The sequence below is a fragment of the Phoxinus phoxinus genome (genome assembly GCF_949152265.1).
Source record: "Phoxinus phoxinus genome assembly, chromosome: 6".
Lineage (NCBI taxonomy): Eukaryota > Metazoa > Chordata > Actinopteri > Cypriniformes > Leuciscidae > Phoxinus > Phoxinus phoxinus.
Window position 1 is genome coordinate 15,805,666 of NC_136881.1, and position 5,804 is coordinate 15,811,469.

Below are 5,804 nucleotides of genomic sequence, written 5' to 3' on the forward strand. Positions count from 1 at the left end.
AATCAGAAAACGTCTCTAAGCTAGAAACGGAGGCAAGGGGCTTAAAACGGATCCGGGCCAAATGTAATTGCTATCTGGGAACTCGAGGAATCGCACACACCGGACGAGAAGCGTCGCGTCTTTGACAACTCGAGGAATCGCACACACCGGACGAGAAGCGTCGCGTCTTTGACAACTCGAGGTATCGTACACACCGGACGAGAAGCGCCGCGTCTTTGACAACTCGAGGAATCGCACACACCGGACGAGAAGCGTCGCGTCTTTGACAACTCGAGGTATCGTACACACCGGACGAGAAGCGCCGCGGCGCGTCTATGACAACTCGAGGTATCGCACACACCGGATGAGAAGCGCCGCGGCGCGTCTATGACAACTCGAGGTATCGCACACACCGGATGAGAAGCGCCGCGGCGCGTCTATGACAACTCGAGGTATCGCACACACCGGACGCGCACTTTCATGTGGCCTGCAATATTATGTTTAAGGACATTATGGAATTAAGATCATGTCTATGTTATGAGGCTACTGTACAACGTTGCTTAGTCTGCACTTTATCTCTATCTCAGAGAGCGTCCGTTAACAGAATGTATAGCCTACTGAAAATCCGATAACATCAGCAATTTTCATTCAACCAGCTGATTTCTGTAAATGAATGTAAAACATGTATATTGCAGCAAAGTCATAACGACGATTTGAGACAAATAAATGTATATAAAATGTATTAATTTATAATAAATGTAATATACAATGTGAATGGCGCTCTCTGGCGCGGCAGGATTCATTTTGAACAAGGTCCTGAGCCGTTGCTGGACGCCGCGGACAGACGGCGAATGGCGCCGCCGCCGGTGTGTGTGTGTGTGTGTGTGTGTGTGTTTGTGTACACTCAGAGAATAAAGTATTAGAATTTTAAAGACGTGGCTCTGCGCGACGCATAGATTTATCTGTTAAACTGTTTGTTTGTTTGTTTTGTTGTGAACTTGAATGTCATCTTCTGTGAAGAAGACTGCAGTTACAAAAGAGAAACTAGATCGTAGGTTATTTTGCTTTAGTTTCCAATTGACTGAAGAAGTATTGTTACATTATGTTCTTAATAAATGTTTTAAATTTGACAATGTAGTGTGGTAGGCTACATTGCGAACAAAGGTCAGATATTATGCATAAAAGTTTGGTCTAAAAATGGCATAGCAACCTGTGCTTAAAAAAAAAAAAAAAAAAAAGAGTAAAAACCGAAAATCGAATCGAACTGTGACCTTAGAATCGAAAATGTAATCGAATCGAGGATTTGGAGAATCGTGACACCCCTAATAATTTACTTGATTTTCTCTTTTAAACGATTACAAATTATATGTTACCCGTAGTAATATAACTTCCTGCAATAAAAATAGCCGCCTTACCCTTCCCAGGTGACTGCCAACTTAGACAGGAAGAGCTTTCTGTCTGACATCTAAAATAATCAAAGTTTGTTTTGCTAATATGTACCATTTAGTGGCAGGATTATCATAGATTTATTATACCTTATAGATAGACTCTTAAGTTCAGTACAGGACTGAAAATAAGACTATTCACAATTAAAAAACAAAACAATGCAGGGTAACACTTTATTTTACGGTGCCATTTTCTATATGTTACATGTAATTACTATAGTAATAACTATAAATTATACATAATTACATGAAACTAACCCCAAACCCTAATCCTAACCCTATAGTAAGTACATGTAGTTAATTTATATTACTAATTACTTAAATGTATAATTAATGTAACCTAAGACACCATAAAATAAAGTGTAACCCAATACAATGCACCCAATGCTGCAAAATCTGTTTGTCTGGCCTGGTCTACATACATACTTTTTTACATAGTTTTTTTCTTTTCTTTTTTTTTTTACACAACTTCTATTGAGTTTATTCTTATGTAGTAACTGAATGCATGAAGGCAGTGTTCACAAAACAATCATGAGATTTTGATTATAGTTGTGATTATTTCATTGTTTAAGATCCCTAATATTTTAGTTTGAATCATAATGTCTGCTTTATAGGTTTAACAATGCTAAAACAAAATCAAGTTCCCCCTGGAACCTGCTTAAACACCCCTGATCGGGATCTCTGTTATAGAGAATTAATTGTATTCAAATTGCAAAAAACTAAATTCCATTTCTAATCTAAAGAACCCGTGGCTATAAAAAACAAATGATCTTACACAAAAGCGGTTCTAGCACTACGCAGACTCGCACAAAGAAAGTGTTTTCCAATGAATAGATGCACTTGATCAGAACACCTCTTGTCATGCACAAATGTGTGTGTTGGACGTCAGAAGGTTCTTAATGGTGGTTTTGATGGCATGTTACGGCTATGCAAGGGTTCTGCTTTGTGTCAAATTGATTATGTGTTTGTAGGCTGAAAGGTTTCATATAATACAGTGTCTTCATTTTCAAGGCCCAGGCTCAATGGGGAAAAAAAAGCATAATTGCTTTGCAGGCTGATGTTTTTGTTTAGAATGTTTTGTCCCAAAATTTGCCGGGAAGAAAATAAATGCTATTAAAGGCAATTTATTGTAATTCAACTGTTAAAAGCTGACATTCTCGTGTGGTAATTCAAAATATTCTAGTCAAAAATGTCTCGCTGCTTACAACAATATAGCAGTCGGTTTCACCTCCTTAGAATTATGGAAATTAATCTCTAGTTTATTAAATGTAATTTCAGATTTAATGAAAGAAAAAAGCAATCTTCATAAAATACTGCAAGTTCTTGTGTTTGCAGAATAAATGTCTGTTGGATTCCTGTATTTACAAGGGGTTTACCAAGGGGAACCTTAACATGACTAAAACTTAGTGTACCTTGGTGCTTCCTGATCCCTGATGGATTTTGAAGCCTTGTTTGTGGATCTGGTCTTGACAATGAATACATAAGTTGGAGTTATGTTTCTCCATCTGTTAGGAGACTTTCCTCGTGTATTGCAGCTTTGTTTACGGATATCTAAGGATGTTGTCATTATGTAAATCATATTTACAAGGTTATCTGACACAAAAACAGGGTAGAGTATGGATGTGTGATTATTCCTTATTTATTTTGTTTTGACATGCTTGTCATTCTTATTCAGTTTTTTTCAAAAAGGGACATTTTCTTTTTCATTCAAGAGTTGGTTCTACACAAAGGCAACTTGAAAGAATGACAGCTCTTTCAGCAAAGATAAAAGTACGCTTTTGAAGGTAAAGATTTTTATTGAACAAATATCTATCGAGATTTTATTCATTATGTACATTAAAAAACGATTTAGTGTGGGTTTTGTTTAACATATTTTCTTCATATTGGTTGGGAACCTATACTTAAGCCGTGTGAGAGAGAGAGAGGGAGAGAAACGAGAGTAATTTAACTCCCTTTTGCGTCGTCTTGTCCAAGCTTAAACTTTCTTTACGATAAAGTGCTGGCCAGTCAACTGTTCCGAGCGTCGTTCACGTTAATGCATTATTATAACTAATACACATTTTACAGGCAGACTGACATCGTTTCATACACCGATTTTTACTCTCATTCGGCGGCTTGGCAGTGTTAATTTTAGGCCCTATGAAGACCGCGCGAATATAAACTGATCTCTTATGTCTTGCAATTGAATGGGCAACTTCACACTAAATTGACACACACAAAAAGCGAGTATCCCAGTAAACCTAGTCGGTTATGTTTTATATTGTATCCGTGCATTCGGTCTTAAAGTGACAGCAGCCCATAGTCTTGCTGCTGTCTGTGTTTTTAATGTTAATCAAAAATCAAAGGACAAAGAAAAAATCACTCTTTGCTCTTGGCTGAATAACTTTGTAATTTATCAAGTATTAATCAATAAGGATGTTTAATCTACAGTGAAGACCATGCAATTTTACATTTGCCTATTATTACATTTCTCTAGACCTCCCTGAAAAAACTGAAAAGCATTGTTTATTTAAGTTGTATCTTTATATACTTTGTTATATTGTATTTATTTGTGCTTTTGCTTTCAATTGATTATTTGTTCTTATTTTATTACTGACTGTTTACTTGTCTTTAATACTATTTTACATTTATATTAGCAAGGCTATTCATTTTAGCAGTGGTATCAAAAAAGGACTAGCTAGATTGTGAATTTTTTACTGTTATCTAAAATGTTGGTGTCACTTGTTGCCTGAAAAAAAATAAAAAATAATATATATATATATAATATATATATATACACACACACACACACACACATATGTATAGCCTAACATGTATATAGGCTATAGTACACACACACACAGTGCTGGTCAGAATTATTTGGTAAATATGATCAAAGATGGCTGGAAAAAACTAATGATGAGTTTGGAGAACACATGGCAAGAGATCAGAGACCATTCCTCCATACAGAATCTCCCCAGATCCATGTTGGCGCTTCTTCTCTTCAGTTCAGTCCACTCATTTTCTATAGGGTTCAGGTCAGGGACTGGGATGGCCATTGCAGATGCTTTGTTTTGTGCTCAGTTACCCATTGTTTGTTTTTTTATGTTTGTTTTGGATCACTGTCCTGTTGGAAGATCCAAACATGGCCCATTATAAGATTTCTAGCACAGGCTGTCAGGTTTAGATTTTTTTATATCTGTTGGTATTTGATCGAATGATGCCATGTATCTGAACAAGATGTCCAGGACCTCTGGCAGAAAATTAGGCCCACAACATTAAAGATACAGCAGAGTATTTCATTTGACACTTTTTTTTTTTATTCCTGTATGAACCAAACCCATATTAAGTGTTTGCTGCCAAAAGGTTTTTTTTTTTTTTTTTTTTTTTTTTCATCTGTCCATACATATTTTTCAGCTTTAATATTTATATTGTGTGGTAACCGTTTTATAAGTGGAGGGCTAGTGCTGTATCGTGAATAAGTCACGGCGTTGCAGGCACTCGTACCTTATTGCTTAAAGTATCTTAAATTGAAACAAAAACATTCTACAATTTATTTTAGCTTTACATTCATCAAACACCATCACAGCAACACCATCCTCACTTTGCCTCTGGCTCTGGTGGACCTTTGGGAAAATTGAACTTTGTAAGAACAGTTGTTGAATCCCCTTTAATTTTTTTGCTCGTCTGAAAGCATATTTTCACTTCAATTTCACTGTCACTCACACTATTTTTTTCTGATTCTGAGATCATTGAGTGAAATGGAAACTTGACTTCCTTTTTGTTGTCAGTGGTCTATCATTTCACAGAGGTCGTTTTCCATTACCCCAGCCTTTCCATTATACATTATGTAATCATGTTCAGTTGTAAACAACCGTCCTCCTGTTTTGAAGCTCGAAATCAAATAATAATACAAATATGAAATTGTTTTTATATGATGCACATGTTTGTATTATTTTTGTAATTTGGCACCTAAAGGCCTATCTGAATTATTGTGCATTTTTGAACGAATTCTAACTGTTTCTATATCAGAATGATCATTGCTGCTGAAAAACACATGTGAAGTATTTCGTAGGCAACAAAGAATATAAAAAAATATTGTCAGTCCTGGGTTTCATCCTCATTAGTCACCATGCCAACAGTCTCACAGCTGATTAACCCAAACTACTGGGTCAAGGCACCGGTAATCACTACAGCAACGTTACCAGCATAGCAATGCAGCTACACACTCACACGATCATACGCGCGCGCGCACACACACAAAAGCCAACCACAGGTGTCTTCATCCTTTAAAAGATTTTTTTTTTCTTTAAGAGTCTGTCGGTAATGACAATGACCTAATAAACTTAATAGATGAATAATGTATGGTGAGTCGCTTTTTAATATGCTGAATGATAACGC